The sequence below is a fragment of the Papaver somniferum genome, chromosome 7, assembly GCF_003573695.1.
Source record: "Papaver somniferum cultivar HN1 chromosome 7, ASM357369v1, whole genome shotgun sequence".
Classification (NCBI taxonomy): Eukaryota; Viridiplantae; Streptophyta; class Magnoliopsida; order Ranunculales; family Papaveraceae; genus Papaver; species Papaver somniferum.
Window position 1 is genome coordinate 22,589,005 of NC_039364.1, and position 10,121 is coordinate 22,599,125.

The following is a 10,121-nucleotide window of genomic DNA, read 5'->3' on the forward strand; positions in this document are numbered from 1 at the left end:
TATGAGCGACAAAGTGCTGGACCGGCAATGCTGCAACTCATTGCGGCTGCCTAAGTACCCTTACCTACTCAAAAGGATCAAGCACAGACCGTAGTTTATCCTCGAACGGACAGAAACTTAAGCCAACTCGTTTGCAAGGCCGTGGCCAAGCAATAATGGTAATGACCTAGTACGTATAGGCCGTTCTATCAAAATTCCTACAAGCGATGCATATTTGGTCCGCGGCATGGCATAGAGATGCCCATGCTTAATATGATCCATTGGCAAGGCTACACAGCTATAAATGAGGTCTAAGAATCATTAATACTCTTTCGGCTAAGCTGTGGAACTTAATTGGTGCATGGTACGCATATGCACCTTCAACCAACTACCCCTCCCTATATATGTTTTAAAGACATTTTACAACTTAGATTAGGGGAGGAAAACGACATTGACCAAGTTAGGTCTTGATGGTTGTACATGGCCAACTGCAATGTATGACCATGATGGTTGTACATTCAGTTATGGCTCACAGGCCGGTTCCAATGTCCGACCATGATGACTGAACATTTTATAATGAAGGGACATGATGGTTGTACTTTCGGATTTGGCCCGTAGGCCACTCCAATGTCCATCCATGATGGTTGTACATTGCCAAGGCCAGCCTGCTCTGGCTTATTGCACCAGTATGGTGCGAGATTGGCCTTTGACCAATATAGCTTACAACCTACACCCTCTTGGTTCCATATTGGCCTTAACCAATATGCCCATCCTAGTGCGCCATTTTGGTACCGTATTGGCTTGAGCCAATGTTCCTTTTACTACGCAACCGAACTTGATATGAAGATAGCCATGGTGCATCTTTGAGCATGCGCTGTGCTAAAAACACGGGGTGTTACAAAAACTGAAAAGACGAGCGGGTACCCAAATATACCTCAATCAAAAACTTTTCCACCTATAAATCCTTTCTCTGAAAGTGATTTTCTATGGACTGAGTCGAGACAATACAACAAATCGGTTCACACTTCGTGTGATCGTCTATGGATACGAGATCGAGACAATACAACAATGAAGTATGTTTACTTGATAAAAGGTTCGGACTTAACCAAACACAATAGGATTACTTATCAAGTAAATAGGAATTAACGTTTGTATAATTTACTTTAAATTATAATAACAACAATTATGATTGCGGAAAATAAAAGGAAATGACACGGCAAGATTTTGTTAACGAAGAAACCGCAAATGCAGGAAAAATCCCGGGACCTCGTCCAGAATTGAATACTCTCAGGATTAAGCCGCTATACAAAATCAAACCAACTTCGTATAGTTGAGACCAAATAACTAAACTTATAGTTCACCTAGTTCCGTCTGTATTCCCATTCCTCCGACCTGTAATAAGTCACGTACTTGGAACAATTCATTTGGTTCGTATTCCAAACAGTAAAGGAACAACAAATCTGTTTGGTATCAACTCTTTTCAACCAAGTGATGTGAGTTTGACTAAAGGCTCTTCTGTTTATCTCAATAAACTCCTTTGTCAGGTTCTTAGATCTATCTTATTATCAACTACCAAAGTAATTGTTAAGATTTTGCAATCAATACTTTTAATCACAAAGAATTGTATTGATGCCGATCCGCACAACTAATCAATCTAATCTACCATAAGGATAAACCGATTATAGTTGGATCCTCTTTTACCGAAACAAGTATTGTGCACACCAAATATTATGAACCCGAATCAGAAATCTTCAATGTCTTCTTTGTCTTCAAATCTTCTTAGATCTTCAATAAACACCTGCACACAATCAACTTGAATCTCTTGTGATCAATCACGCACAGAACGGAGTCTGTTAACAATGGATTATCAGAAGACGTCTTTAGATCTACAAACAGTCTAAAGATCCCAGTCGAAACTTCGATCTAGTTTGAGTGAATCTTATATCAGAAGATAAGTTTCTCAAGCATAAACAAACTAGGTGCAATCAAAGTTCAACCACCGTTAGTTAATCAAATCAATCGAAAACAAAAGATAAACCGTAATTATCTATTTTCCCACCAACATTACTAATATAGCTTCTCAATCCCAAAGAAGTCTTTAAACTGAGAGGCCGTAAGAGATTTCGCCTAATTAGGTTACTCTCCTCTCCGAATAGGCGGCTTCACCAGTAGCAGCACAACTGAGATAGTTTTGCTGTCTCTGAGGATTAGTTTGCTCGAAATGCAAACTTTGATATTTATAGACCAAGGAAGTTTGGACACCAAGGAATTTCCAAAACCGAAAATATTCTCAAGATATGCAATATATTCCAGATCCGATTTTCATAATTCCTGGAAATACTTTGTCCAAAATAATGACTGAAAATTTCTTAGAAAATCTCCAACTAGTAAATGCACATTACTAATTTTCATTTTCCAAAAATAAAATTAAAAACCTTAAATAAAAGCTTCTCAATTTATTTTATTCGATCGGGATTTTATTTCTTTAGCTATTAAGGAATAACTTTGAACAATTAAAGATAAGCGTTACTGCACATGTTCAAAGTATGTCGACATCTTTACTTTGTAAGTCATCTTTCATACTTAAAATCTTGAAACCGATTTTCCACACTTCCAAACAAGTTTAGAATTGGTTCATCTGACTTTCAAGAACTACGTGATTAATCAAGAACACTCAATCACCAAACATGGGTTTCATGGTTCTACCAAAACAAGTTTCGGTTCTACCTCCATGTGAGTACTTTGCATAGTCACGCTAGTTACCAAAATTCGGTTGATTAGGTACTAGATTCGGTTCCCCACATATATATGGTATCTAACTTGTACTTGCTGCACATGTCCATAGGATCGGTTTCCATATGCCTAAAAACGTGTTGCACATGTCCATAGGATCGGTTCCCCTTTCTACTAAAAACTTGTTGCACCTCATACAAGGATCGATTACCCTTTGTGATGGGTTGCACCACTTACTAGGATCGGTTCCCCTTTACCCAGAGTCGGTCATACCAATAACACTAAATCGATCATACCATCTCAGGTGATTACTATTAAGATCGGTTTCACTAATAAAAGTCATACCAATAAAAAAGTCAGGCCTTTGTGAATAGTTTTACCAAGAATATAAACAATTCATGAGCGTTATACTAATCACACATATTGGTAGTTCAAAAAGATATGTAATGAATAACAATACCAATAATGCCTGACGATTTCTCTTTCGATTAACAAAACAAGTTCATGAATTTACTTACTTGAAACAAATGTAAAACATTGTTTCCTAGGATGAAATCTTCACCTTATACCCATACATAATCACAATATCGTTCAAATGACTATGTCGATGTCTTATGTACAAAGTTTAATGGTTAAGCAATAAACCTCGTATTGTATTCCTTAATACTATGTCTAACTAGAGTATAATCATTCATGCTTCGCAGTTTTGTTTTCAATATGCACGACTTGAAAGATACGTTAGGGAATGAAATAGTTCAAGTCAATTATCACTGTAGATGGTGGATTTTCGACAAGGGATAAAATCGTAAAACCATAATTATACATGCTCCTGATCCAACAATCAGATGAGTATTGAGGCTCATGTCTCTCATCGAAGCTTGAAATATCATGCCGCAAGAACCTCTGACTGAGAATACTGTCTCTCAGAGTATATGTAGATGTATAGTCTCTCAGCTGAGGCAACGACATATCTCATAATTACTGAGCAATTTCAGTAAATATTTCTATATAGAATCGAACGATTGGACGACTCCTAGACAACTTACATTCTAGTATAGAGCAATAACATCTTCAGGATGTAACAATGTTTTCCCTGACTATATAAAAGAAATATGACGCTTCAACAAGCTTATATTACTCTAGTCTCAGATAATTAATGCCCCTAGACAGCATGCCTGCTAGTATAGATCCATCAATTAATTATCTTTAATCCTTAAATTTATTAATTGAATATTCGGAAATATTCTACGTTTTTCATAATATTTCAGTACTTCAATTCGTGGTTCTTACCATCAGAATTCCATGGGTTAGTGATAAATATTCAATGTACGGGCATCTGAGCCGCTATCGAGTAATCCCCGACCAAAATGGTGCAAGTGTACTCAACAATAATGCACTAACGAGCACCTGAATGCACGAACGAGCATTCCAAAATACGAAGGAACGATGAACCTATGCAAAATAGGAAGAAAAAAATAATAATAAAATATTAGCTAAGGCGCTATGGGACTGGGCCCACTGGCCGGCCAGTCACGCCATGGCCAGTCCCACGCCTGATTCTCTATTTTATTATATTTTTATTATTTTTCCTTGATCTCATGAAAATTCCTTCATTTGAACAAATATCCTTCATTTTAAGGAAACTCCTCAGTTTCATGGTGTTTCCTCCTTATCAAGGAAATAATAAAAAAGTACGAAAGGTGTCGCGGGACCAAGCTAACTAGCCGTCCGGTCATGCCCTAGTTGTGGCCGGTCCCACACCTTGCATTCGTTATTATTTTATTATTATTATTTCCTTCATCCCATGAAATTCCTTGGTTTCATGATATTTCCTTCACATCAAGGAAAAAATATAAAATTAGGGAAGACTCACAGGACAGGACCCTAGCCGGCCAACCATGCCCTAGTCGTGGCCGGTCCTACACGTCTCTTATTTTATTATTATTAATTATCATTGTTTCCTTCATCTCATGGAAACTCCTTCACTTTAAGGAAAACTCCTTTATTTCAACAAACTCCTTGATTTCATGGTATTTCCCTAAAACCATACCTTGGCCATAGCCGGTCCCACAGTTCATGATTCCTTATCTTATTATTATTGTTTTCATCATCTCATGGAGATTCCTTAACCTTATGAAACTCCTCAATTTCATGGTATTTCCTTCACATCAAGGAAATTACATAAAATTGGGAAAGGTGTCACGGGACCGGGCTTGCTATCCGGCCGGCCATGCCCTAGCCGTGGTCGGTCCCACACCTTGTAATCCCTTATTTTATTATTATTTCCATCATCTCATGGAAATTCCTCAGTTTCAGCAAAACCCTGAATTCTTCATATTTTCTCAAATGAATGCTCAAATGCACGCCAAAAAATATCAAAATTCTCAGGACTGAGACACGAACACTTTGGTGACATGATCATATTACCTTGACCAACCAAGGTTGGCTCCTTGGCTTGCAAGAGGCCGGTCCCACACTTTTTCATCATTTGACCTAATTTGTTCACATTAGGTTCAAACTCTTCCAAACAATTTGGAATTTCATAAAACGATCGTCAGTCGGTCCCATGACCAACCATGGCCGGTTTCATGACCCCTTGGTCGGTCCTTCATCTCTTCATAATTAATTAGGTTTTATCACCTAAGGTTCAGACGAGCATTATTTCAATAAATGATTAAACCAACATTTGATCATCTTTTCACCAACTGGTCTTCAAGAGACTTTGGTATTTTCTCACTCGAGCATCTGGGTGTTACATGGTCGGCTCATCATCCCATGTAGTCGGTCCCCCCTTCACTCCGTGGTTGATTTTCAATAAATCATCAATTGTTCAGCAATCGATCGAAATTAGGGTTTTCGAATTCAAAGCTCTACAAAACATAATTCTGAGAAGATTCAAACACTAATAAGTTTACGTTGATCCCGTGATCAACATTTTAATTAATTATACTCGGTTCAGTTGCCAGTATTCTAAATTAATATTTTATTTTTCGTTATGTTACCAATAATTCATCAAACGAGCAATATTTTCTCAGATGAGCAATATTTGCTCAGACTAAGGAATATTGGTTCAACTATCAATATTCAACAATCCATCGAATGAGAAATATTTTCTCACCTTAACTATCAACATTTACTCGAGAATTATACTTCTGTCTCAACAGACGCGTTCGATTCATGAGTCTTAGAACATTTGCAATCACGTTCGACTCAGCAATACAAGGACTCATCGTCCCATGAAGTCAGCAACTGACTAACTAAAATCACGAGACATTAATCGTGTCACATGGGGGGATATTAACTAGGATTTTGGTCTGGAGGTCTATGGCACGTGTGTTCATACACACGATGAGAATGTGAGCAAGTCGTGCAATCAGTTGGAGGAGTTAGCAAAGTAGTGGATGGAAAATCAACCAAGTCTCCGCACGATGAGCAACCGGTTTTCAAACGATTTCCACTTCCCCATTCTTTGACTCCAGCAACTGTCACACTTAATGGGATCAAGGTGTTTGTGATTCTAGTAATATAAATAAGTGTCTGAATCATGATTGAAACAACGGACAATTTTCGTAAAACAAGAGCACATGAACTCATCGTATGAAAAAATTACTCTCAACAGAGCAAATTCAATCAATCAAAACTTATCTTATTTCTTCACAACACACCTACAATTTCGATCACCATTGATCTCACACATTTCTCAGCTTCCCTCCTACAGATCGACCCATCCTCTCTTGTGACCGAATTGACTCTGGAACGACCATTTTCTTGGTTTAGGACGGAGTCCTACAGATTGATCTCTCGAATTCAAAGCACTCCCTCTTGAAGTGCATCTGTGTGAGGTTAGACAGTTCGCTCGGTTCAAGGAGTTTCCTCCGCACGGTCGTCTCCTCAATTCCTTAAAAACCAACAACTCGTTTTTCCCTATCTACAATCACTAACCTCAAGTGGAAGGATGATGTTGTCATTGTAGCTCCTTACTTCTTCACTTCTTCAAGTCTTCGCAATACTTGTAATGTCTCAAATCCTAATACTTTCAAGCTAACCTATACGAAGTTGACTCTAGTACATAATCAAGCGACTCTTAAATAAGTTTTGGCTCACTAAAATATGACAACCAAACTTGACATACCAACGCTTGGTGGGTTCAACCGAGCTATGCTCTAACAATCTCCCTCTTTGTCAATTTTAGTGACAAAACTATTACATCATATGGATAAACAAATTACAAGAATTCATTACACATACACTTGATTCCCGAATTCAACAGCACAATAACCTGTATACATTCAATCCTTAAATGCGTTGTTGACATTATAATAACAAAGCTAATACTCCCCCTAAAGGTATGATAGGTAGATTTTATCAATCCGCACGTATTTGTTATTCCTTTGTAGTCCATATAACTACAAGTATCATATGATATGATATACTCCCCCTTAGTCTATGCTTTTACTCTTTCGTTAGATAAACGTTTAAGCATTAATGTCCTTTCCCTTAGTGATACCAATCAATATAAGTCAATACCAGTATCACTTGTTTACTCCATATATTTCTCCCTCTTTTTGTCACAAAATGACAAAGAAACGAAAAAATAAAGAACAAATCGAAAGGATCTTACAAATCTTAATAGACTTGCAACCTATAAGTTAAGCACGAGGGTTCCACACACCATTTTTGATAACCAATATCAAAACTGAAACTACAAAGTAATTTTATTTTGATATGTTACCAAGAAAACAATTGTCCGAAGCAATTTTACCTAATAATTTAGCAAACAAAAAATCAACTAGGCACCTTAGTTCCTTTGCTAAACCGATTGTACAAATACAATCGCTTGTTCGATAAGACCAAAATAAAGATAACTATATTTTTCTCATCAGGTTCTAATTATCTATATAACTTAGACCTTTAACTTTTAAACAAGACAAATACTAGGTTAGTTAACTAGCATTTCTTGTTAAGGCATTCGATTAGACTTGAATAACCGAAACCTCCACTTTGATAAATCTAACTAAGATCAGAATTAACTTAGTTTCTCTTATCCGGAATCGAATTGGACTAAACAATTCATCCCGTAAACCTTTTCTTTCGTTCAGCCATAAAAAGTTCATACAAACCAAATAAATCAACTTGCATAATTATTCACCTCAACCGGAAGCAATTGAAACAACATAGACATTAAAGCACCGCAATTGCACCGAAATTTTGTAAGCCTAAACAATTGATACCACACAATAAAGCAAGATAACAATATTTTTTATTAACCGTAACCAATTGAATCACACACACATCCATACACAAATAATGGAATAAAACATCAATGTACCGAAATTTTGTTAAGAAAAATCAATAAATATACGCAATAAAATCAGGCTTTTCTTAAACAGGAAAACAATTAACAAACAAGATTGTTACCTCAAATTTCGCATCCTCTTCTCCAATATGTTTGCATCTTCTTCCAGGGAGAATTGATATCAAAACATCATTTTATTGTCATCCTTATGCAAAAAAAAAGAATAAAAACAACCAACCTTTACCAGAGAAAGGTTGAAAACCGGTTTCTAACTATTGCAAGCAAAAGTTGAAAACCCCGAAACACATATTCTTTTATGCTAAATCAAACGATTCAACATATTGTGACTTTTTCACATATTGTTTCTATCAGAACCCCTCATGATTCTTTGATAAAGCCTACCAACATGGGATAGAACTTAATCCTGCTAAACCAAAAAGTCACCCAAACCATAAGGGTACACAACATTATGAGATCGAATATCAAGGTTAGAAAACCGAAATCAAACATCCCATAAACATACACATCAATAATCATAAAGCATCCAAGCACAGGCTATGTAAATCAAAAATTATCACAAGAAAAATTATAAATCAAATAATTTTATTCATAATAGACCTGATACAATCATCGAAAGAAATCAGAATTGATGTCTATTTTTCTGGGTTCAGAACCCTTCATAGTCTTGAGTTCTATTGCGCTTGATAGGGATGATTCTACGAATTCCATAAAGCGATCCTTGATTGAAGACTAATTCCTCAACCTTGTGGAAGTTAGGTTCCTCATATTTTACTCTTTTGGAGAGTAAATCTAGTTGCTTGAGAATTTGAGCTTGAACTAGTAAGGATTTTTCAAGGCTACGTTTTAGCATCAAAACTTCCAACTTGGTTTCGACACAAGTTCGAGCCATCTTGTAAAACTCTTTTTCATAATCGATCATACACGAAGAATGATTCATATTCATATAGGAAGCGAATCCGTTTCCATTGAAGTTGTGATGACCGAAAGAGTCACTAGCCACTCTTTCAGCATACCTTTCCGAAACTTTTGAAGAAAGCTTTGCATAATAATCTGATTTGTCCATAATTCCTGGTTTCAGACTGAAAATTGAAACCCTCATATAATACCCGAAACTTATATATCAATAGTTACTAAAAACTTGTTCATTGATTATCGAAATCAAATATTCTCCCTTAATAGAAAAAACCGAATTTTTTTAATTTTAAGGATTTTAGGAAAGTGCATTCCTGTGAATATCTTCAGAATTCTCGCAAGTTTTGAACTATTTTACAATATACACTGAGCTCATCAAACTAAGTTTGAGCACTTCATGAGTCAGTGTATTTCTCCCAGATACTAAGTATCTGAATGAGAAAAATTAAGTTTTCCACGGTTATCAAAGAATTTCTTCTTACCTGATTTATTAAGAACCCTAATCTTTTCTGACGATGAACCAAAGTTATCATAGAAATTACTATCATCAAGATATTTAGGAATTACCTTAAGCGTCGCTAATCTAGAGTCGTTGTTAGCTACCTCGGTATTCTTTGGTATCCACTTCTTAGTCTTCTGATCCTTCATCCTTTTGTGATGAACTACACAGGTTGAGCTCTTTTGAGAATCCTTTGATTTAGAAGGATCAGGTTTACGCATGCTTTCTTTAGAAGATGATCTCATGTTATACTTTAAACTTGAGAAAGTTTTTTTAGAGTTCAAATAAGAAAGTTGTTCACAATTCTTAACAACATGACCTTTGTTTCCACATTGAAAATATCGATTACGATGACCCTGATGATATGAAAAATTCTGATGTGAGTGGTTCATCTTGTGATTCCCTACAAATTTCTTTTTACAAGATGAAGGCCCCTTTTTAGTGTTCTTATTGTCGACACTCCTTTTTTCTTTCAAAGCATATTGAACCGGATTCTTTGTACCTTCCTGGAAGGGATGTGTCCAATTGGCGTTCAGACATTAAGGAAAACATATCATTCTTTAGCCTTTTGACATGTTCGGAAACAGTCTTTATCTCAGAAACATACGAGATTTTCAAGGCGTTGTAATCATCAGTTGCAGTTTTTCTTAACCGCTTAGTTTTCTTTTCTTGATCAATACT